Source organism: Felis catus, chromosome B1 (assembly GCF_018350175.1).
Source record: "Felis catus isolate Fca126 chromosome B1, F.catus_Fca126_mat1.0, whole genome shotgun sequence".
In the NCBI taxonomy this organism is placed as follows: domain Eukaryota; kingdom Metazoa; phylum Chordata; class Mammalia; order Carnivora; family Felidae; genus Felis; species Felis catus.
In genome coordinates, this window is record NC_058371.1 from 201,268,908 (window position 1) to 201,293,015 (window position 24,108).

At 58.0% G+C, this 24,108-nt stretch overlaps 1 protein-coding gene across 1 annotated transcript in view; it reads left to right on the forward strand.

Moving 5' to 3' along the window:
• The window catches only part of SORCS2 (sortilin related VPS10 domain containing receptor 2), a 457,690-nt gene that overhangs the window by 96,125 nt on the left and 337,457 nt on the right, over window positions 1-24,108 (forward strand). The gene's annotated exons all lie outside the window — the stretch shown is intronic.

The window sequence follows — 24,108 nt, forward strand, 5'->3', positions numbered from 1 at the left end:
GAGCCCATTTTGTTTGGTTTTGTTTGTTTTGTTTTAAATCTAAGCTGGGGTAATCTCCACTGCCAAGTTTAACGAGACTTTATTAAGGAAGAGTTCAACTCCGTGTCTGGGGTGGCCCCAGTGCCCTACAAACTCTTCTGGGAACCGAGGGTCTCTTGTCCTGATGTCTGAGTATCTGTTCAGCCCGTGAGTCTCCCGCCACCTGCTCTGTTTCCTCTGGCCATGGACGGACGGGGCCCACGCGAAGACAGGGCTTGGCCATCATCTGCTGAGCCACGGATGAAGGAAAGCACCGTCTCAGACCAGCCAGAGTGCTGGGCACAGACCTCAGGCAGGCCTCTGTCCGGCTGCCACGGAGCTTAGCATCTAGGCGGGTGACGGTGGCGTTTGCTGTGTTTGCTCAGAGTGTCCTGAGGGGAGGAGGCCAGAGGCAGGAGGGCGAGGGAGGGCCCTGCAGCTGGGCGCCCGCTGAGCCGGTCCTGCCCCCGCCTGGATTCAGGGGTGCCCTCAGGACTCTAGGAGGTCGTTGTGGTTGTCAGGCTCAGTTTACGGATGGAAACCCAATGATCAGTTTCTTTTCCAAGGCTTCAATCAATCAATCAATCAATCCCCATATACGTATGAGGCACCTACTGCATGCCAGGCATGGTCCCCGGGCTGGAGATAGGTTGCAGCCAAGAGCGGGACACCCCAGCTTGACTTCCTTTCCTGTTAGGAGCCCGGCAGGTCCCGCTGTCCACCTTCCCTCTGCTCCCTCCTGCATCGGCTCACAAACAGCTACTTGGCACCTGTTTCGGGGGCCCCGGGTGGGAGAACGGATGGAGAAGAGGTGGGAGATGGGTGGGTGGCCGGTGGCCTTCCTCTCTCCCATCCAGCCAGCGTGCTGGTTGAGCAGACCCGTCTCAGGCTGGCTTGCAACATGGCGTCACTGCTGCCCTCCGGGACGGTGGAATTGGTGACACAGCGGGAGCGTCCCGTCCAGGCCGGTCCCCTCTCGGCCTGCTTGTCTTCTTCCAAGAGCCTGGGCTTGGGCAGCGTAGAGAGTGTGAGCCTGGGAGGGAGCAGGGACAGGGGTAAGGGCAGGGCAGGGCAGGACACGGCCCTGGATGCAGGGGACAGCCCTCGGCAGAGGACTCCAGCTGCAAAACTCACAGGACCTCTGCTTAAAGGAGAAGCACGGTGACGCAGAATGTTTCAAACGTTCTGCAGTCAGAACGCAGCTTCCTGCCGGGGCCCTGGGGCTCCTGCCCCTGGGGGTGCTCCTGGCGGGGATCAGGGCGCCCCGCGGGGGGCAGCAGGCAGGTGCTCCTTTACTCACAATAACCCACTCCTCTTTCTTGGTCCCATTCCCACTTTGATCTTTTTTTTCCCTCAGCACACCCTTCTGATGGAATACAGTCCTGCTAAGGAGGGATGCTTGGCCAGTTCTGAAAATAGACACGGGGCCAGTCTTCACACACGGCGCTCAGCTGCCTGGGGCTCTGGCTTCCTGCTTCCTGCTTCCCTTCCTGTGGTCCCTGCAGTCACACAGCAGGGGGTGGACCAGGAGGAGGGCTGCAATTTGTTAGGGAAAGCGGTCACTACGCCCCCGCGCCTCAGGGACTTAGCAGGAGACAGCTCCCTTCCTGTTCCTGTGAATGACTGGTGTTCGGTCGCTTCTGCAGGTGGTTCGGGGCCCCAGGTGCCACCTCCCCGCAGGTCCTGGGGTCCTTCTCACTGCCATGTGGTGGATGCCAGAAGTGAGGTGTGCAGAAGCGTGCAAAGGCGTCCATGGCCTGAGCCCTTCCGGAGCAGGTGGCCCGGTGGTGAGGCGACCCTGAGGGAGAGTGCTGGAAGCAGGGGAAGGGGAGAGGAGGGCAGGAAGGGTGGCCTCAGGGAGTAGGGATGTGCTATGACCGCTGTGTTCATTTCTGGAGATGATATGGTTGGAGCCAGGCAGGTTCACAACAGAAGGGCCGGATGGGGGCATCTGTCACTGTCATTTCGGAGCGCTCAAGGAGGGGCGTTTGGGTGACTCAGTGGGTTGAGCATCTGACTCTTAATTTTGGCCCAAGTCATGAGCCCGGGGTTGTGGGATCGAGCCCCGTGTCGAGCTCCACTCTGAACGTGGAACCTGCTTAAGATTCTTTCTCTCCCTCTCCCCCTTACTCCACTCTGTAAAATTGAAAAAAAAAAAGGGGGGAGGGTGGCTGGGTGGCTCAGTCAGTTAAGAGTCTGACTTCAGCTCAGGTCATGATCTTGTGGTTTGTGGGTTCGAGCCCCACATCGGGCTCTGTGCTGACAGCTCAGAGCCTGGAGCCTGTTTTGGATTCTGTGTCTCCCTCTCTCTCTGCCCCTCCCCTGCTTGTGCTCACTTGTGCTCTCTCTCTTTCTCTCTCTCTCTCTCAAAAATAAACATTAAAAAAAAAAATTAAGGAACTTTCCAAGGACGGAGGCTCCCAGCCCTCAGGAGGGGGCTCCCAGGGGCTGGGGGCTGTGTGGGAGTCACCTTGAGTTCCCAAAGGCTCGTGCTGGGGACGGTGGCTAAGACATGTTCTGTGCTGGCCTGGGCCCAGGCCGGGGTCATTCCTGCAGGGGGTCTCTGCTTGGTGTAATGTGTCCTGTTGCTCGGAGGCTGCTGGTGGCCCTGACCCTTGAGGGCTGTGGGCACACTGGCAAGCAGCAAGTGCCCAGGGGCAGGAGAACTTGTAGGGGACCCTGGAGGTGGGGGGGGGGCGGCTGGGCTGGGGGACCTGCCGGCACAGGAGTCAGACCTATGACACAGAGGGGGAGGTGTCCTGGGAGATCAGAGCTGTTTCGGTGCCTGGGAGAATGTGAAGCTTCACACTGTCCACTGGCTCTCTTGAGGCCCAGTTCTTGGGGGACCTCCTGTGTTTGGGGGGTTTGGAGGCGGGTGAGGCTCCGTGCCTGAGCCCAGATTCCCAGGAAGGGGCAGAGAGGCCAGGCCTGGCCAAGTCCCAGGCCGTGTCAACCCTGCAGCCCCCTTCCCTCCTCTCCCCTGCCCTCCCCAAACCACTTTCAGAGCCAGACAAAGGCAGCCCTGTGCCCAAGAAGGACACTCGCAGGCCCCGCCTGGGAGGGGATTCCGGAAGATTCCATGCATGACTCTTCTCCTTCACTCCTAGGCAGCCTGGATGTTGTTTTTTTTTTTTTTTTTTCCGTAACTAATTCATCCAGAAAAGAAGAAGGCAGCTACTTGGATGTGCACAACTTCCTGTCCATTCTCCCAGACGACTCCCGTGCTAAGCCCAGGGCGGGGGCAGCGCTGTCTTGTGTTACAGATACCGAATCGGAGGCCTGGGGGCCAAGGGCCTGCCCCGGCCCCGCCGGGCTGAGCCTGTCTGGGCCTCACACCGCCTGGCTTTCTCCTCCTCTCTCCCCCAGTGCCGGCTGTCCCTGTTTGCGCGTGTTCCTTGGAGGGAGCGGCCGAGGGAGGGTGCTGACAGCTGTTCTGGAAACCGCAGGCGAGGAGAACGGCGTCAGCGGGGGGCCGCAGGGGCAGGGGGAAGTGTGCACCGTGTGGGCGTCCCCGCGTGTGCACCACGTACTGGGGAGAGGGCTGTGCCTTTTTTTTTATCCACGGCCATCTCCGGGTCCCCTCTGGCCCCTCTGGTCATGCAGCTGGTGCAGTTAGGGTTCAAGCAAGTCGGGGGGTCCGGGTCCCCTCTGGTCTCTCTCATGCACCTCCACTCAGGCCTCTTCCTGGACTCTGGCCCTGCCTGCCCGCCTGCTCGAAGTCCTCAGGGGCTCAGTGCTCCCCACCCCAGGTTAGAGGCGAGCACTGGGGACCCCCCGGCCCCACCTCACCTCTCCCCTTCTCTGTGCCGGCCTCAGGCTCTGTCTGGGTGTTTCCCCTGCGGTCAGCAATTCCTGCTCATTTCTAGGGGGCGCCACGGGCAGCTGGGGGCCCTTCTGCCCCACACACGTGGGGTTCGCGAGGCCGAGCCCCGTGCGCCTGCGGGTGTGGAAGCCAAAGCCAGGGGCGGGCCTGGGCTCTCTGCGTGCCGTGCACCAGGCTGGCCCTCGTGGGAGCCCACTCTGTTCTTGGGTTGCCAGCACAATGTCAGTCTAGCCTGTTCCCTGGGACGCTGGTGAGTTGCAGCCCCTGGTGAAGCCTCCCTCGCTCCACCGCCCCCCTCCGCCTGACCCCCGCACGCTGGATTGTGCGTGTCTGGGTCTAGCACCCTGCCAGCCCGGGGGGCCCTTGATGGCACGGATCGCCGTCGCTCGGTAGGGTCTGGAGCACCGTGTGCGTGCGCTTTGGTGCACGGCCACAGCCTCCCTTGGACTGTGGGTGCTTATCTCCTGCGTGGGAACGTGGAAGCAGTCCCAGAGAGGTCAAGTGACTTGTCTCAGGTCACACAGCAAACTGGAGGCGTGTGGGTGATGGACTTCAGGGCTCATGTCCTAGCAACAGGGGACTTGGATTCAGGGTGCTTTCTGTGCACCTGAATGCCACCCGGAGCTTCGATCCTCCTGGGAGCCAAAGGTCCGGCATCTTCCTGGTACGATGCTCTGGACGGAAGCCAGCTCGGACTTCACACTGACTCCAGGGAACGGAGACGTGGGGCTCTTTTTCGGAAGCATTTGAAACCGGGGCATGAACCGAGTCTCCCGCATAGGCACGTGGCCTCGGCCTGCTGCTAAATGACTTGGAGATATTTGCGTCTTTCTAAAGTTTTCCTGGGATGGGGCTGCAAGGCAATAGGAATTATTCTGCCCACTCACCGGTTACGATGCACCTTCTCTCCTCTGGGCTCTGAGCTGGGCTCCCGGGGAGGCAGAGAACCAGCCGCTTGTGGGGCTCCATGGAGGGGAGAGGGGCGGAGGCTGGGAGAGATGACCCGCGAGCGCTGCCTGGGTCCCCGGCTTGCTGGGCGCCAGGCAGGCGGCTGTGGCGCTGCCTTATGTCCTCTGTGGAGCAGCCCTGCAAGCCGGGGATGTCCCCTCCCGAGGGCAGAGGAGGGACCGGCGCTCCGGGGCGGTGGCTGAGTTGACCGAGATCACAGAGCTAGGAAACGGTGGGATTCGAGTTCAGAACGTATGGATTTTCCACCCTATGCAGCTGGGAAGGCTCCTTAGAGAAGGTTGAGGGGGTGGGGATTTGGGGAACTCAGGGCTGGGGAGAATGGCATCGGAGGAGCAGGGGGCCACAGGGGTGACAGCGGGAGGCCAGGGGCCAGAGGGACGGGGAGGGGGGGGGAGGGCATGCACAGCTAACAGCTCTCTGGCCCCGCCCCTGGCCGGCCTCGGCTCAGCAGTGTGCCTGGAGTGTCACATTTAATCTCCACGACTCACGGGAGTCGGTGCTGTCTCATCCCCATCTTAGAGACGAGGAAACTGAGTCACAGAGAGGTGAAATCAGTCGTCCGAGGTCACACGCTAAGCGACGGACTGAGCTTTGAACCTGGCCTCCTGGAGGAGGTGGGGGTCTGCTTGGCTGAGGCAGGGGCCCTGGCCCCCTTCTAAGGCCGGGTTCCTGTTCCTACTGCCAGGACATGTGGCAGGTCCCGGGGGAAGGCACTCCCTTCCAGGCCTTCGCTGCCCATCACCAACTGGGATCTGCAGACGACAGTGGGTCCTGAGGCTTGCAGTTCCCTGAGGGGACTTCAGGGGCCACCGACACTGGGTTCGAATTTCAATTTAGTCGTTTGAGTAAATGCTAATGAAGACATATGCGCACGGGCTGCCTGGTTTGTGTGGGGACCGCGTAAGCGCTCCTCCCTGCTGCCATTGGTGTGCGGGTCTGAGCCCCTGTGAATGTGTTGCTCTGCCAAGAGAGTGGAGATTCCAGGCCTGTGTGGGGCTCTCGGAGCGGCTTCCCCCCCGGAGCAGGATTTCTCCCAAATATGGAGGCAGCCCTGGGGCGGGGGTGCTGCAGGCGGGCTCAGAGATGCATGTGCGCTGGGGCAACCATCTCGGTTGGTTTGAAACACAGAATTTACTCCGTAAACTTGCATGCCAACCAGGCACAGCTTCTACCCGATCTTGTAAGTTGGCTTTTGCAAAAGATTTCATTCTAAGAGTGGTTTGGGAACCATCGGACTAGGACCCTGGTTGGACTGGAGCAGAGTCTAATTCCAGAAACACAGAGATGTGGCCCATGGGACCCCTGGACTTCCTGCAAATTCACGCCAGGTCAGGGGCAGAGGGGGCAGACACAGCTGGTGGGGGGGAGGGCCGGGGGAGGGCTTCTCCATGGCCTCGACCTTTGACATGAGTTTGCCCTGCCTGATCTGGGAAGATCTCAGGCTGCAAAGACAGACTTTTAACGGGAGGCTTCGCAATGTACAGAGAGAGGTGAACCGCTCCCCTGAATCTTTAATGCTGGGCAGTGTATCCTTCAGTAAACCGCTCAGCACGAGCTGGGGCCATCGCCAGCCTTAGGCCGCTGGAAACAGGCTTTATTGAGGTATAACTGACTTGCAATTAATTGTACGTATTTTTTTTTAAATTTTTTTTTCAACGTTTTTTATTTATTTTTGGGACAGAGAGAGACAGAGCATGAACGGGGGAGGGGCAGAGAGAGAGGGAGACACAGAATCGGAAACAGGCTCCAGGCTCCGAGCCATCAGCCCAGAGCCCGACGCGGGGCTCGAACTCACGGACCGCGAGATCGTGACCTGGCTGAAGCCGGACGCTTAACCGACTGCGCCACCCAGGCGCCCCTAATTGTACGTATTTAAAGGGTACAGTCTGCTAAGTTTTGACCGACGTGAATCCCCGAGAAACTGTCACCAGAAGGGAGAACACATTTATCCCCCCACTCCTTCCTGTGTCCCCTTGAGGCCCCTTCCCCCACAGCCCCCCACACACTGCCCAGGTGGTCACGGCTGTTGTCACTGTAGAGCAGAGATTTTCCTTGACTTTTATGTAAGTGACATCGCACAGCATGTTCTCTGCACTCTTACCCGGCAGAGGGTGTTGAGATGAACCCGTGTTGTCACGTGTCGATCAATAGTTTGGTCCTTTAAACAATTTTAAAATGTTTATTTTTAAGAGAGAGAGAGAGCGGAGAGAACGAGTGGGGGAGGGGCAGAGAGAGAGGGAGACACAGAATCCGAAGCGGGCTCCAGGCTCCGAGCCGTCAGCCCAGAGCCCAACGTGGGGCTCGAACTCACAAACCGCGACATCGTGACCTGAGCCGAAGTCGGATGCTTAACTGACGGAGCCACCCAGGCGCCCCTCATGTTTAACTTTTGAAAACACTGCCAGACTGTACCTTTTGACACTTTCACCAACAGTGAAAACAAATCCCGCTCCCTGCTCCTCGCCAGCACTTGGTGTGGTCTGTCTCTTTAATTCTAGCCGTTTGGACAGGTGTCGGTGGTACCTCACAGTGGTTTGGGTTTGCGTTTCCCTGGTGACCCCTGACGTCCCACATCTCTTTATGCTGATTTGCTATCTCTAAATCTGTCTTCTTTGGGGTGGTGTCTATTAGAATCCTTTGTCCATTTTTTTTAAGTCGTTGCTTTTGTGATTGTTATTGGGTTGTGGGAGCTCTTTATATATGCAGGACCATACTCATTTTTATGATTTGCATGTGTTTTCTCCTGGTCTGCCGCCTGCTGTTTGATTCCCTTCAGCGTCTTTTAATTTTTTTTTTTCAACGTTTATTTATTTTTGGGGCAGAGAGAGACAGAGCATGAATGGGGGAGGGGCAGAGAGAGAGGGAGATACAGAATCGGAAACAGGCTCCAGGCTCTGAGCCATCAGCCCAGAGCCCGACGCGGGGCTCAAACTCACGGACCGCGAGATCGTGACCTGGCTGAAGTCGGACGCTTAACCGACTGTGCCACCCAGGCCCCCCCCTTCAGCGTCTTTTGAGGAGGAGAAGGATTTAATTCTGATGGGGTGCAGTTTGTCACTTTTCTCTTTTATGCGTTGTACTTTTTGGTGGCATAGCTAAGAAATCCTGTCCTCACGCTCCCATTCTGAACAGTACTCCGTGGGATACCTGACAAATTCCCACTCTGGCCTGTGGACTTTGGGCCCACACCGCCAGAGCTGCGGTGCCCACGAGGATTTTCCCTGGGACGTGGAAGGATGACCCCTCAGACACCCTTCGCCCTTCTCTCCTCTGGTCCCTTAAGTCCTTTCTTCTCCTGCCTCCTTCTTTTCACTTCTGTACTTGCCTCAGCTGTTAGCAAGACCCCAGCCTTCTTTCTTGGGTGTTAAGGTCCCCAGCGTGGGGGGCCACCATGCCCGGAGCTCGTGCTCTCGTCTGTGCTATGATGGAGGGTGTTTGTGGAGAGGGTTATGAGGAGAGGGCCCCCATCTGTCAAGAAGCCCCTCCCCTGCCTGTCACTGCTGCAGCCCTTGGCCTGGTGGATGGGGTCCACCCAAGAAGAACTTGCTGGAATTGGGCTTACGTGTCTGGGGTAAAGGGGCTCCCGAATTTACCCCAAAGCCCTGGATCTGTTTGAGGGACTCCGGGGGGCTGCGGAAGGGCCGGCCAGAGGCCTCGGCTTGGATCCCACGTGACCTCACGGAGCTGGCCCGGCTGTGGTGGTGAGGTGCACCTCGAGAATGACAGATTGAGCCGGGTGCCTCCCCTCCAGATGTTCCGGAAAGTTCCAGATGCCCTGGGCGGACGTGGATGCCACCGAGAGGCGCCAGCTCTCCGTATGAGCCCGTACGACCTCCGGAAAGGCAGCCTTTGGAGCTGAGCTCTGGGAGGGAACAGACGGAAAATCTTTGTGTGAGCTCAGCGGCCACGGAGATGCTTCTGTTTTCCACACGAGCAGTCCAAAACTGGAGCAGGGCTGTCTCTGCCCCCCTTGCCGGGAAGTGAAGGCATAGTGTTTGTGCAGGGGCTCAAGGCGTAGGGGGAGAGGCGGCATGGGTTTGGAGTCGGCCTGAATGGGGGTGAACGGCGTTCCCCCCAGATTCGTGTCCACCTGGAACCTGTGTATGTGACCTCATTTAGAAATAGGGCCTCCTGGATGTCATCTAGTTAATAGGAGGTCATGCTGGTCAGGGTGGCCCTAATCCAGTGATGGTGTCCTTCCATAAAAGAGGGGGATTTGGACGCAGACACAGGGCGGAGGCCACACGAGGACGGAGCAAGAGGGAGGACTGGCCGCAAGCCCGGGGACACCCAGAGCCCCAGGAGCTGGAAGAGGCGGGAAGGAGCCCGTCCCTGTGAACACCTTGATCTGAGACTTCTGGCCTCCAGACCGCGAGTGAAGAAGTTTCAGTCGTTGTAAGCCCACAGTTCGCGGTGCTCGGGCCCGAGAGCTGCCGGAAAGGGATACGGTGCCTGGAGCCAGGCTTGCGACAGCCTCTTCTTGGCTGCACATGCCCCGGCCAGATGGCTTTACGTGTCTGAGCCACAGTTTCCAGAAACTGAGATCACGATATGAAGACCGTGCAGATACTCTAAGGATCACATGAGCTAACCCAGGCAGGGCATGGAGCGGGTGCTCAGCCCACGCAGGGTGCCCCCTGCGTCTGTGGGGGTGACGACTGTCCCACTGAACAGATATCTGTGGAACAGACACCCTCCTGGGCACCAGGCACTCTGGGCTGCCTGGAGGCCCCAGGGGGCAAAGTCAGAGACCCTGCTTGGCTATCGGCCTCAGTCCGAAGCCCCTGGCCTCCTGAGCTGGCCCCTCTGCAGGTCAGAAGCCCCTTTTCTGTAAGGCGAAGTGTTCTCAGTGTCATCGGCATCGTGAGACCCCCAGCACCCGTGGACGGTCCCCAGTGTTGTCCAGGCCTCTGGGCTGAACCACGGTCACGGTCGGCTGAGCAGTCGGTGCCCGGCACAGCTGGGCCCAGGGGCTGCCGACCAGGCCTCGTCAACGGGATGTGCGGCTGGGCGGAGGCAACCAGGGCTCCAGGGGCCTTGGGGCCACCTCCCAGGGAGCTGTGGTGGCCAGGCCACTCTATTTGTGGAGCCCTGCCGTGCACAGGGCCTGGACTGTGGGAGGACAGGACGGTCAATTTCCCAAAAGCAGAAGAGCTTCGTTGGTGACGGATTACATTTCCAGCGCACCCATCCAGCACCAGTGCGTGGAAAGACAGTGGGGTATAAAGGTGACCGATAAATATAGCAGGGGGCACGATCTGGGTGGCACGTCCAGACATCGTTCATTCAGGTGTTAGAAGGATCGTCGGGCACCTCCTGTGTGCCAGGCCCGGGGGTACAAAGACGGAGAAGACACAGCCATTCTTTTTTTCTTTTTAAATATGAAATTTATTGTCAGATTGGTTTCCACACAACACCCAGTGCTCATCCCAACAGGTGCCTCAATGCCCATCACCCACTTTCCCCTCCCCCCCACCCCCCATCAACCCTCAGTTTATTCTCAGTTTTTAAGAGTCCCTTATGGTTTGCCTCCCTCCCTCCCTTTTTTTTTTTCCTTCCCCTCCCCCACGGTCTTCTGTTAAGTTTCTCAGGATCCACATAAGAGTGAAAACATATGGTGTCAAGACAGTCATTCTTCAGGGAGGAAACGGGCCCTGTAGTGGGAGGTACAGACGCCAGGCTGCCTGGTTAGTGTTGCCCGAGGGGTGTGTCGGGGGAAGCAGACAGAAAAGCGGACGCCCTGGGTGCACCTGCTGGGGAGGGTGGGGAGAGGGGCTCCTAGGCCGGGGGGACAGTGAGGCTAAGACAGAGAGGAAAGGGAAGGAGGTGGGGCGTGAAGACAGACAAAAAGACCGCTGTGGCCCAAGCCCGGGGTCACGGAAGGGCAGCAGACAAAACTGGCCTGCACTTGGCCTCTCTTCTGGAAACACGCGTGCTCTTCTCGTCCGTTTGTTTGGAGCAGCCTCACCACCGCCTTGGCGGCCGCGTCTCCCCTGACGTTCACGCCGTCCTGGAACAACGTTGCCAAGGTGGGAAGGTGGGTCTGAGATGTCACTCCCTTGCTCCAAAGCCTTCAGTGGCTTCCCAGAGTCTGGGGCGTCCCTCCTCAGCCCCTGAGCTCCCCGGAAGTTGCCCCCATGCCGTTCCCTTAGCCCTGATCCCCTTGTCTTCCTCTTCTGGCCGGCAAACCCCAGCAGGTGTTTCCCACCGGGGTCCAGCAGTGTCTTCTCCGTGGGATGTCCTCCCCCCACCTAGCTGGGTCCTCCCTGCGTCCTCAGGGATGAGTCCACACAGCTCTCCGCACACAAATCACTGAGGCCAGCTGTGGGTCTCTGACTTGTCACCGGCCCCCCCTCCCCCCAAATTCACGTTTGATGAATCTTGGTGAATGACGCCCTAGCCCCCACCGCGATGGCATGAAAAGGCAGGGCCTCTAGGAGGCGCTCAGGTCATGAGGGTGGAACCCTGCGAATGGGATTAGCGCCCTCGTACAAGAGGCCCCAGAGAGCCCCCCACCCCGCCACTGTGGGAGGAGGCAGCTGGAGGAGGGCCATCCACGAGGAATCAGACCCTCACTGGATGCTGAATCTGCCGGCTCCTTGATGGTGGACTTTGCCTCCGGGACTGTGAGACACAAATGCTTGTAGTGTGAGCCCCAGTGGTGGCATTTTTGCCGTGATGGCTCCACTGGACTAGGACACCCCCTTGAGAGCAGGACGGCAGCGTCCTCACCTCCTCCAGACCCCACCCAGCGCGCACTCAAGGAAGGAAGGAGTGACATTTGGGGGACACATGGGTAGCAGCTGGGGTTTTATCCAGGAAGATTCCAGAATCTAATGTGGAAGCCAGAAACCTCAGAGCCCCCATCCTTCCCCCATGAGGCTGGCCCTCTTGCGTCACAGTGACTTTTTTTTTCTTTCTCTCTCTCTCTCTCTCTCTTTTTTTTTTGCCTGGAGTCGGATAGATGCCTTTATACAACCACTGCGGGGTGATGGGCTGACGGCTGCTGAGCCAGCCTGTGGGGTGAGAGGAGGCACCAGGCATGTCCCCTCCCTCCAGCATCCTTGGAGAATTGTGGATTTTCTTCATGCATCTTGACTGATCGTTAAGAAATGTGAGGTGGAGAGCGGGGTCCCCAGGATCTTGTAAATGGACTGTGTGCCACACAGGGGCAGGTGTGAAGGCCAAGTGTGTGGGCTCCTGCCCTGGGTCTTACCATTACCCTTTGTCTCCTTATTCCTCTCCTGCCCCTGATGTAGAAGGTCAGGGCTTCCAGCCAGCTGCCTGGGCTCGATCCCGGTCTCTGCCGACCCCTGGCTGTGTGACCCTGGGCAGGTCAATCTCCCCATCTGTGACCATGACCAGATAGTTTCCGGGATTACTGAGGTCACGCGTGCCGGGCGTCTGGTATGTAGTGGGTGCTGAAGACATACTTGTTTCTATTTTCCTTCACGTTACCACATTCTGGGCTCTGGCCAAAGGGTCATGCAGCATGAACTGAGTCAGCGAAGGCAGGAAGTACTGACTGCCCGCCTGCCCAGGGTCGGGCCGGTGCTGGTGCTGCGGCCGGAGAGGGGGACATGCTGGCTCTTGACCTGCAGGAGCTCGTGGTCTGGGGAGGGAGCCAGATGCAGTGGGTGAATCCAAGGTGGCACATCGATTGCCTCTCTCCCACCCGGTCACTTGGCTCGTGCCCTCCTTCCTTCCAGGAGGACCCTTCCCTAGCTGTCCCATTCACAGGTCAGTCCAAATGCCGCCTTTCCTTCTTTCCATGGAGCCTTTCCTTCTCCACAGTGGAAGGGACTCTCTCTCGCTTCTGAAGGCCCTTCACCTCCCTTAGACCCACAGCTACTTCTGTCCTTTGCTCTGGTCATTCACGTCCATAGCTTCTGTACTCGACAACTTACTGCAGGCTTTGTGTCTTCACCTCACTGTCTTCCCCAGCACTGAGGAGGGGTCCTGTCCATCCATTCATTCATCTGTCCATCTTCCCATCTATCCATCACTTCATCCTTCCTTCCATCTACTCATCCATCCACCCATCTGCCCATCCATCCATCCATGCATCCGCCCATCCCCTACCCACCCATCTACCCATAACTTTATCCATCCTTCCTTCCACCCATCCTTCCATCTACTCATCCATCCACCCATCTGCCCATCCATCCACCCATCCATCTGCCCATCCCCTACCCACCCATCCATCCATCCGTCCATCCCCTACCCACCCATCTATCCATAACTTTATCCATCCTTCTTTCCATCCATTCTTCCATCATCCACCCATCTGTCCATCCAGCCATCATCTATCTATCCTTCTACTCTTTCATCCATCCTTCCTTCCATCAGTCATCCTTCCATCCTTCCATCCTCCTGTTCTCCCTTCCTCCTTTCCTTCATTCCTTCATTCTTGCACCCACCCAAACAATAAATACTTATCGAGTATCTCCAGTGTTAAGTATGTGAAAAAGACACAGAAGTGTTCATTGGGTCAGCTCTTGTTGCTTGTTGAGCGCCTACTCTATGCCGGTGTAGCTGCAGCCCTGAGCACACCACGCCTGGGGTAAATGTGCGACTATAAACTAATGGCTTAGGACGGTACCTAGGAACTGCTCTGGAAGGATCGGCCTGACCGGTTTCTTGCAACATGACCCTGGACAAGGTGTCCAACCTTTCTAAGTTTTCACATGGATTAAATGAGATCAGGAATACAAAGTGCTTAGCTTACAAAATGTTAACTCTTGTATTTAGCTATTGAGGATGACGGGGTGAATTATGGGAGAGCACAGAATATTCTGTTCGTACAAGAAATAAATGCGAACCAAGAGGCAGTGCTCTTGTACGGTTTCCAGCCATTCATTCCAAACACGTTAGTGGAAGTCCCATCGCCTCCGTGGGGGGGATCACAGCTGAGTAAGAGAGGCACCCACCTCCTCCAGGAGAGGGGCAGGACCCCAGGGGCCCCTGAGCGCCCCCTCCCACCACCTGCCAGACTCCTGAGGCTTTGGATGAGGGCGTTTGGACATCTCAGGCTTGCTTTTTCATCACTAGAACCGACTCCCCCCGAAATACACAGACTTCCACGAGCCCTTCAGGAGAGCCCCCAGGAGTCGGGAGGTTGCACGGAGACCCCTTGTCACTCTCCCCACGCAGCCACCGATTCACAGACCCTTAGGGCCACCAGAGCAAAGCTTCGGGGATCCCCCGTGCCCTGTGGGAAGCAATGTTTACAGATCGACTTGCTCATTCGACAAATATCAACGCACTTACTATGTGCCTGGCCCGGTGCTGGGGACCGGGGACCCGGAAACGACAGCCGCTTGGGGCAGTCGTAACGTACAGCGTGCCCGGTGCGTGGGGGCTGGAGGAGGGGCCTCTGAAGTGAGGTCACAGCGATGAGTGAGGAGTTGGCGGGGGCCGGGCTGGCACAGCACGCGGTTCTCACGCTTGGGGGTGCGGAGAGCGGAACGCTGGGAAGGCTGGCTGGGCGTGCTCACACAGCTGGTGTCTGCGCAGGCGCAGGCCCTGGTCCCCGCCTGGGTGGGGCTGGTCGGGGGGCGTGGCCGCAGCGCGTCCACACAGGCCCGTTCCTCTGCCCCAGCCGGGTTGTCACTTCTTCCTCGGGGGCACGGCAGCGTCCCTGCGGCCCCCTCTGCGTTAGCCCTCATCTTCCCCTGCGCGGGGTGCCTCTTTGGGGCTGTCTCCCAGACACACGGTAGGGGCGGTGCATGATCACCCCCATTTTCCAGGGCCGAGGGTTAGGACTTCCGGGAAGGCAGGGGTGGGGGGCGGCGGGCTCAACTCTCCTGTTTGTCTTAAGCCTGCTGGAAGGTAGTGGCTTGCAGGTTCCCCGGGTGCCACGTTGTGAGGGCGAGGCGGGGCTCTCAAAAGTCGTGGGACCACCCACGCCACCCACCCGCCACGGTTCAGCTGATTAAACGGATGTGCAGAAACTCGGGGCATATACGGGCTGAGTGGTGACCCGCCCCTCCCGACCATTTGTGGGAGCCCTGAGCCCAGTTCCTCCGAATGTGGCCTTATGTGACCATCAGGTCTTCATGGAGGTCATTAAGATAACGTGAAGCCGTCTGGGTGGCCCTGATCCAGTCTGGCGGGCGTCCTTAGGAGAAGAAGAGAGCAGGACACACACAGGCGGCGTGGGGACACAGGGAGGGGGCGAACGTCTTCAAGCCAAGGAGGGAGGCCTGAGGGAACCAGCTCCCCGCTCACACCTGGGTCTTGGGCTTTGGGGCCCCAGAGTCAGGAGACAGTCCACGTCTGTTGTTGAAGCCCCGGCTCTGTGACACTTTGTTGTAGCATCGGGGCCCCTCCAGGCCAGGCTCTCACGTGACTCCTGGGCCAGAACAGCAGTTTACCTGTGACCAAAGTGGGACCTGGCAGGGGCAGCTCCCTAACTCTGCCCCGGCCTGTCTTCTAGGATCTTTACCATGGTTCTCTCCTTTCTCCACGGGAGAAACCGAGGCTCAGAAAGGTTGAGTCACTTGCCCAAGGCTACCCAGCCAGTGAGCAGGGGAGCCTAGACTGGAGCCCACTGTCCCAGGCTCCAGCCTGCCGCCCTCCACCCCACGCCCACTCCTGAGTCCACGATGCCCTGGCCGATCAGGCTGGACACTGCCGGGAGGGCGGGACCTCCTTTGGGTGGGTCTGGAGCCTTTCCTCCCCTTCTCACGTGCCATCATGAGAACGTGGGTAAGGAGAGGGAGGGCCCTGGCACCTGGTTGGAGCCCGGACGGTGCAGGTGGGCGCTCCCTCGGCTCCAGGACAGCTTCTGGTGCCCTGTAAACGCCATAGATGGATTCACACGCCTTTGCCTCGCGGAAGGTAGAGGCCCCGGGGACCTGGCGGAGATGGGGTTCTGCGCCACACCTGATTTGCCCACCGACCCAGAACGAGCTGTCTGGCTGGCATCAGCCTGGCGGGAGCCTCTCCTGCTGGCCCGGCGGGGAGGGGCCGTTATTTCTAAGTTTGCAAACACGCAAGACTGCACGCGGCTCGCCTGTCTGGGGTAATTGACTCCGGAGGTGCTACTGCTCAGGAGGAAAGGTCATGGCCGTCTAGCATGACTCGCGCCGTCCTGCGGCTTCTCTCCTGTCTCAGCCCTTATGGGAAATTAACCCTCATGTCCCTGTCCCAGTCTTCAATGTTTTAGGGCCTTGGGCGTCAAGTATTTGGCATTTTTGTGTCTGTACAAAGCTCGGAAGCCCAGGTTGGCATAAATGCCCAATCAGTGAATCCAAATACAGAAGTTGGAAGACCAGCCATTTGTTCAGCAAGTATGTATGGGACGCCCGCTACGTGCCAGACTCTGCTCGGCTCTGGGCACGCAGCAGGCGGTTAATCGGGAAAACCCAGCCCTCCCGGAGCTGATGTTCGGGGAGTGGGGAGGCAGGCAGTCAGCAGACAAGCATCATAAATAGACAGTTTGTTGCATAAGTGCCTAAGAGGGAGACTCTGGAAGGAGTGGGGTGGACAGGCAGGGCAGGGCATGAGGGCAGGTGGGGACAGGAAGTGGACGGCCAGGCAGTGGGTCATGAGCCTAGGCGTCAGGAAGGCGTTCAGGTAGTTTGGTGTGCTAACGCTCCTCCTTCCTACCACCTTAACTCTGCAGGCAGCTCCCCACGTTGCACACAGGACAGAACATCCCCGAGATGGCCTGCCATGCGTGCTGGGTCCCCAGCTGGAGTGGCAGAGGCAGGATTCAAACGCAGATCTCTGGGGCCCTGTCCAGCTCCCTTTCTCTTGTCCCAGAGCTGCCAGGAGCTGGGGTGGGGAGCATCTCCCACAAGCACATGGTGTCGGACCTGGCTCTGGTCTCACGGGCAGGCCGACTCTCCCTCCATGGCCTGCCTCCCAAGGCTCTGACCCCAGGGGTGGGGGCGGGGTTCATGGTGTAGTCCTTGCTTGGGGTTTAAGGTTTCTAGGGTTCTGAGCATGTACGGAGGAGCCCGGTGGTCTTGGTGAAGGCAGCACAGAGCCCTATGTCAGGATTTTGGAGCCCGGGGTTCACTTTCTGCTCCCACGGTTGGCCCACTGGGTGCGAAGGGTAAGGTCACCTCCCACCCACCACGCTGCCCCCTCCCTTCCTTGGTCTTATTTGTGGAGCTGGGTGTCGGCCAGGAGAGAAGGTGCTGGTTGAGCCGGCCTTGAAGTGTACATAAAAGTGGAGAAGGCTGGTGGGGTGGCATGCTGAGTGGAAGAAAGTTTTGACGAAGGCTCGGGGGCAGGAACAATGGATACGGGTTCAGAGCCGTGTCCGGACTGGTGTGAAGGATACGGGAGGACAGAGGCTGGTGCCAGGCTAGATTTGATAGCAGCAGGAACCATAACCACATTCACTGAGCACCTACTATGTGCCACACACTGGCTGTTCATTTTGGTTATACGGTTTTGTGTTTGTTTTTTGTTTTTGGGTCCTTAGGCGATCCTGGCAGTAGGTGATGTCTACGTGTTACAGATAGGGAAACTGAGGCTAAGGGAGGTAGGTCACTGAGGGCCATCCGGCCACCTAGTATGCGGCTGAGATTCTGTACTGTGGTCATCTGGTCCCAAGGTGCTGGTGCTCAATGGGGCTGTTTGGTGTATGGCCTTCAATGGGAACAAGGCATTGCTGGTGCTGGAGGCTCAGTGGGGAAGCCCAGCCTGCCCTCAGGGGCCCACAGACCTCACATTTCAGGGTCTAGGGCTTGGCCTTGGCTCCCCTGAACGCACGCTGGGGAGTCAGACATGCCTGGAAGGCCCTAGTTCTCCCGCTGACTGCCAGGTCGGCTCCGACAACTCCTCTTGTCTTTTCATTGCCTGGTTCGGTCTATAAAATGTTGATGGAATCTTCACTTTAGGTTGTGAGGAGACAAGATGAACCATTAGTTCAGTAACTGGTGCGTAATTGGTACTTACTCAGTGGGTGTGATTATTAAACTGTTTCTAACAGAGCCCCTCATCCATGGCCTGACTGTTCTTTTTTCCCTCCAGGTTTATTCAGATAGAATTTACATTCCGTACAGTGAACCCTTTTAGGTGTGCAGTGCTATGAATTTCAACACACGTCTGGTCATATCAGCACCACTGCCATCAGGACCTAGAGCAATCTACTGTCCCCCAAATTCCCTTGTGTCCCCTTGGCAGCCAGCCTTCTTCGTTCCTGCAGCCCCTGACAACGACTGGTTTTGTCTCTATGCTGTTGCCTCTTCCAGAAGGCCTCGTAAGTGACTACACGATTATAGGTATGATCGTAGCCTGTAACCTTTCGAGTCTGGCTTTTCTCACTTAGCACAAAGCACTTGAAATGTATCCGCATTGTAGCTCTTATCGGTTGTTTGTTTTGTGGCTGGGTGGTGTTCCATTGTGTGGGTGGACCACAGTCCGCGCCTTTTCATACACCGTCTGGGTTATGTTGTTGTTGTTCTTTTCAATGTGTCTTGTAATTTTTGATTGATTACTAGACATTGTGTGAAGCCTGGCGGTAAATAGTATTACGCCTGGAAACAGGCTGTCCTCCTCTTTTATCAGGCTGCTAGTGTGGAGTGTTTGGTGCTCCTATGAATTGAGCTCGGTTTGGGTTTTATTGTTGAAACATCAAATTAGACCCCTGACTTGTCTTACCTGGCTCACATGGCATTTTCCAGCATTTAAAAGGCATGAAGTTTAATATAAAAATCTGAATTCTAGCTTCTTTTGCAAAATCAAACTTTTGGTAACCCTGGTCTTATGTTGCCACCTTCCAGCATTCATCTTGCATGGACTAGTGGCTACCCTGCCTCCGGTTGGCAGGGGGAAGGGGGTATTCTCTCCACTTGGCTGCAGGCCCCGTACTCCCTAAAGCTTCACCCCTACCATGCTTCTCCTTAACGTTATCTTCCTGGTTCTTACAGATGGTTGACTTTGTGGAGTCAGATACTGAGTGATGTCTTCCTAAAATGATAGGGAAATATGAGATGCCTGGGTGGCTCAATCGGTTGAGCGTCCGGCTTCGGCTCAGGTCATGATCTCACAGTTTGTGAGTTCGAGCCCCCCGTCGGGCTCTGTGCTGACAGCTCAGAGCCTGGATTCCGCTTCGGATTCTGTGTCTCCCTCTCTGTCTGCTCCTTCCCCACTTGCACTCTCTTCCTCTCTCTCTCTCTCTCTCTCTCTCACACACACACACACACACATACTCTCTTTCTCCCCAAAACAAACAAACATTAAAAAAAATAGGGAAATATATGTGTTACTTCAAAGAGGATTTCTACCCCCAATGGTTAAAACTGGAGATTTTTAGGAAACTCCCTCCAGGGAGCGCTCCTTTCCATACTAGTGGTGGCTAGAGGAAGATCCCACCTTTCGTCATCCCTCTTCGGCTTGCGTGGTCTGTAGCACAGGGGCTCCTGTGCCCTGTGCCATCCAGAGCTGTGGTTTTAGGGGTGGACGCTGGATCCCCCTAGAAGAGAGAGCTTTTTACTGATGCCTGGAAACAGTGAACACGGAGAAGCCCGGCTTTTCCACCTCCGCCTGGGGCGTGTGATATCACCTGCTGGGAAGATCCCCATTTGACAGTTTATTTAGAGGATGCGGCTTTCCGAGTCTGCTGCCAGATGGCCGGGGTGGCGGCTGACGCTCGCCAGACGGCTACTCACCAGGGATTTAGAAACGCAAACACATCTGCACGTTTGGATGAGCCGCTGTTTCCGGATGGAAGGGCAGGGCCTCGTGACTCTTTGATGATGTTGGCCAGAGTTACCCTGAGCACCGTGGAGATGGGGCCCCTGTGTCACCGTCACGTGCCCACAGAAGGCTGGAGGAGGTCGGGTTGGGATGGCCAGCATGAGCACCCCATCCCGGGTGGCGCTGACGTCCCCTAGCTCAGTTTACCTAATCACTTAAAGGAAGTGCCTGGTACGTAGCGTTCTTGCATAATGGTGAACCAAGCAAAGTCCTGTGTTCACGGGGCCGACACTGCAACACGGGAAGGGGACCGTAAAGAAGTAGATAAACCTATCAACCGGGTAATTTCAGGCGGCCGCATGTGCCCCAGAGCGGGAGGAGCAGAGCCTGGAGGTACAGGGGAAGAACATTCCAGGCCAGGCAGGGGGAACGTGTCTGTCCAGGGCCAGGGTGAGCCCGAGCGTGAGGAGGGTTCTATGGGGTCTCGTGTGGGAGTGGTGAGAATTGATGCACGTTTCACACGGCCGCCCTTTTGACCTTTATTTGCTCTCGGTGAAAATGACAAAGCAGTTGGGGCCCCTTGGCCCCTTCCTCGTGAGTTTCTCCCAAGAAACAGGCCGTTTCCTCCCTGAGCCGTGGGGCACGAAGTGTCTATGCCATCAGACAGGCCGGGCGCCGAGCGGGCTGTGCGGTACGGAGGGGGCGGGATCCGATGGCCGGGGCCCCGAGACCCGACACTTGTCCTCACGGGCAGAGACGGACGTGAGTGCACAGGCTTAGGAGTGGGAGCAGAGGGGACAGTGAGGGTGGAGGGGGTACTGGACACTGGCGGGCTGCAGGGCAGCCCAAGAGGGGGACGCGGGGAGCAGAGAAGGTGCTGGGCCCTGCAGAGGGCGGGGCCGTACAGGGGGCTTTGCGAGGCCAGCCCGCGAGGCCGGGCCTTTTATAACTGGCCCCAACGGGGAGGAACTCTGACCACATCGTTTGTCTGCCTAAAGCGTGGCTCTCTGTTGCTTACGGAATAAAGCTCGTGTTCGGTGGAGCGGCCCGGCCCGGCCAGCCCTCTGCTGCTCCCTGTCGTGCTGTCCCTGCGCCCCATCACACCCTCCTGCCCTTGGCCCCGGCTCACGCTGTTCCCTGTGGATGAGACGTGTTCCCTTCCCTCCCTCTTTCCGCCCAGCTGCTCCCGGCTCCGTGCGGCCCTGCCCCTGCCCCTGCCCTCCTCACTCTCTCGGTCTGTGTCTGTGATGTGCCAGGCTCCCCACTGCGCCCTGGGCTTCTCTGGGGAAGAAGGCCCGTGTCTGGTTCACCTCAAGCTTTGCCAGGGTGCGGAGCTGTGCCCACGAGGCCCCGCTGCACAAACGCCGCCGAATGACTAATGTGCGGAAGAAGCTGGAAATGCAGGAGGGGCAGGGGTGCCCTGAGAGAGGCAGTGACTCCCCCCTGCTGCTTGTCCAGCCCCTCAAAAGTCACAGGGGCTCCCCACGTCCTCCACTGAGCATGGAACCTTGCAGACCACCTGGATTCAGACGCGGGAGGTGCCGTTCTGACTTTCAAATAAGGTATGGAAAGGAGGGGCTGGAATCCCGGAACCCAGGGTGCCCTCTGCAGAGAGCACCCCAGGCTTGGAGAGGGCTGGCCAGCTGCAGCCTGGTGCCTGCCTCCCACCCCCACTCCACCCTAAGGCCAGGGGTTTAGCTGCTCCTGAAATCTTCCATATCCTTGAGGAGCCCCCTCTTTTTTTTTTTTTTTCACAATGTTCTGGTATTTCTAGTTCCCATAACTGCATTTGCCAGGCATTGTAACAGGTAGGAAAAGTCTATAAATTTTGCATTATTACACAGTTGTCACTTAGCAGTGATGTCGAATGTTGTTTATGTGTTCGTAACTGCCTTGTTCCATAAATGGCTTTAGGGGATTTAAAGTATGTATTTTTATACTTAACTAAAATAACTAATCGTTGAGGGAATTAATATGAAGGGCACTTCACGGTAAGAAGAGAATTAAGCTACATGTAAGATGACCATCCTAGCAGCCAAAGTGAAAAGGGAAACTGGATTAGGTACAACAGTCCTGGGCCCATAGATGAATCAAGGTGGCAGTTCAAGGGAGTCACAGATTTCTTTCGGTCCAGGGACTGAGTGAAATGTAGCCTGTGGGCCTCCTGAAGGCAGCTTGGTAAAGAATTGCACTGCTGGCCTAAGGGATTAAGATATAGTCCTTGACTTTGAGGAGGCTGGGTCAGATTCCCACCTGCGTGGCCCTGCAGCTGAAGGCAGGTGAGTGTCGGGGAGGCCCGGCGGGTCTGGGGGAGCTGCTTGTAGGGGTGGCCGTGCCCAGCTCCACGGAAGAGAAACAGGGCTGGTAAGAGCTCAGTCTCGGGTTGAGGGGCCGGATGGCGTCCCGGTAGCCGTGAGAAGGCGTGTTGCCAGTGTCCCTCCTGGTGTCCATCCCGGTCTGCTGCTTCCAGGTTCGTGCTCTCTGAGTTCCATTCCAGTCTCACCATCTCAAAGATAGGAGCACAGCCCTGTTCTCATGGGAGCCCGGGGGGGCAATGTTTATAAAGCTCGAGGAGACAGGAAAGCATCTTGTAGCCTAGGTTGTTGTTGGAAGGGCTGCACTCTTGACATAGGTATACACCACAACCCTGCGTCGGCGGGGGGGGGGGGGGGGGACAGGGACCGACCCTGTGTGCCACGTGCTCTGCCGAGGTCCCGTCCTCTGAGGCTCACCCCCTCCTGGTGTGCAGTTTCTCCCGCAGGAATCTCCTGTTTTATGGACATGTACCCCGAGCTCAGAGAGGTGGGCACCCGGACCCCACAGCCAGCTGGTGGCGGGGCTGGGATTCAAACCCAGGCAGTCTGGCTCTAAAGCCCATTCTCTTTCCACTAAGCCAGGCTGCCTCGGCAGAGTCCCCGGCAAGATGGCTTTGGGTTTTGCTCCGCTCCCTCTCCCACCCGGGTGTCTCTGCAGTGATGGCCTATCACGTGGGTGGTCGGGGTGAAGCAGGTGGCTGCGGGGAGCTGAGGCAGGGCTGCAGAGCGGGGAGGGATTCAGAAGTACATGGGGGGGGTGAGAAGGGCTGAAAATCCCTCCCACAGGCATATGGCAGGAGCCCCCAGGCTCCGATGTTGGGGGGGGGGCTGGCGGGGTGGGGACGGGAGGGCTGACAGCCTCCGCCACCAGCCCGCCCAGCTGTCAGGCGAGGAGGTCCGCTCAGAGCCGCAGGGCAAGCCCGTGACAAGTGGGATCTCGAATCCTCTCTCCTCCCTCCCCCCTCCCTCTGCGAGCCCTCCGGGTGGGGCTGGCGTTGGCTGCACTTACACAGGAGCAGGCCCAGGGTGGGGACCTGGCAGGGGCCCTCCTCCCTGGGCCCCTCCCTCAGTCGGGGGCCAGTAGAGGCACTGGGTGGGGAGGGGTGTGGGGCGGGGGTGAGATGGGGGTCGCGGGCCCTTCACGTGTGGCTCCAGCACCTACTAGCGGGCGGCCCATTTCACCTCCACGGGCCTCAGTGTGTCCGACTGTAAAATGGGACTTGTGGCTGGTCAGCGCAAGGTTTAAATGAGATGATGTGGGCGAAGACCTTCTAGTGGTACCCGGCGCCCAGGAAGTGAAAGAACAGATGAATGAGTGAATGAATCAACGAGTGAGCGAGAGAATGAACGAAGGGAGGAGAGCAGGCAGGAGGGAACTGCTGGAGGAAGAGGGCTGGTTATCCGTATCTCGGAGAGGAGACATCCAGGGGATCCTGGTGGCCTCGCAAATCTGTAGGACTCCCAAGGGGCCTCTGCTGGGCGCCCCGAAAGTGGAGGTGGGGCTGGGGGACAGCTCCATTGAGCAAGGATTTCAGCCTTAACTGTATGGCTGGGGGCCAGGCTTTCCTGGAGAGGGTGTGCTCCCCGTCCCTGGGGGCGTGCAGACAGTTCTGGAAGGCCACTTGGCAGGGCTTTTTCAGGCACCTTCCTCCTCTGGTTGGGGGACCAGACGGCCATAGATGGTGTGACTGCGGAGTTCCCTCCCAGGCTGAACTCTGGGCTTCCCCGCAGGCCTTCCCTGCTCCTCGGTACAGAGATGTGGATGGGCCACTCATCATTTTGCAAGCACCTACTGAGCAACTGCTGGGTGCCAGGTGCTATACCTTCAGGGGGCTTACCGTGGGGGTGGGAGGGGGGGAGGCCCAGAGCCCCTGAGTAGAGGGCGTGAGAGTGACAGGGAGTGCTTCTCAGAGGGGGTGTTCTTTGACAGCCAAGTGGATTTCATGGGATGGGGAAGCAGGGAAGGGTGTTCTGGATAGAGGGCTCAGCACTGGCAGAGGCTCAGAGGCAGGTCACGACGGGCTGTTCTGGAGCTTTTGGAGCAGAGTTTGAATCATAAGAGAAACAGCGGGGGCTGGAAGGCCCAGGAATGTCAGGGTCAGGTTAGGAGGACGTAAGACAAGGGGCTCTTGTCCTGCAGGCCGTGGCGTCCGTCACAGGGGTCTTGAGCAGGGAGGTATCGGGGTCAATTCCATAGAGTGCTTCTTGAGCAGACCCTGGGCAGAGACCCCCCCCCCGTCTCAGCTTCCTCACTTGCCGGGGGGACATCGGGGGACCCCGTTGTCATGAGGCTGCAGGCCCAGAGTTGATGGCCCTTGATTTTCC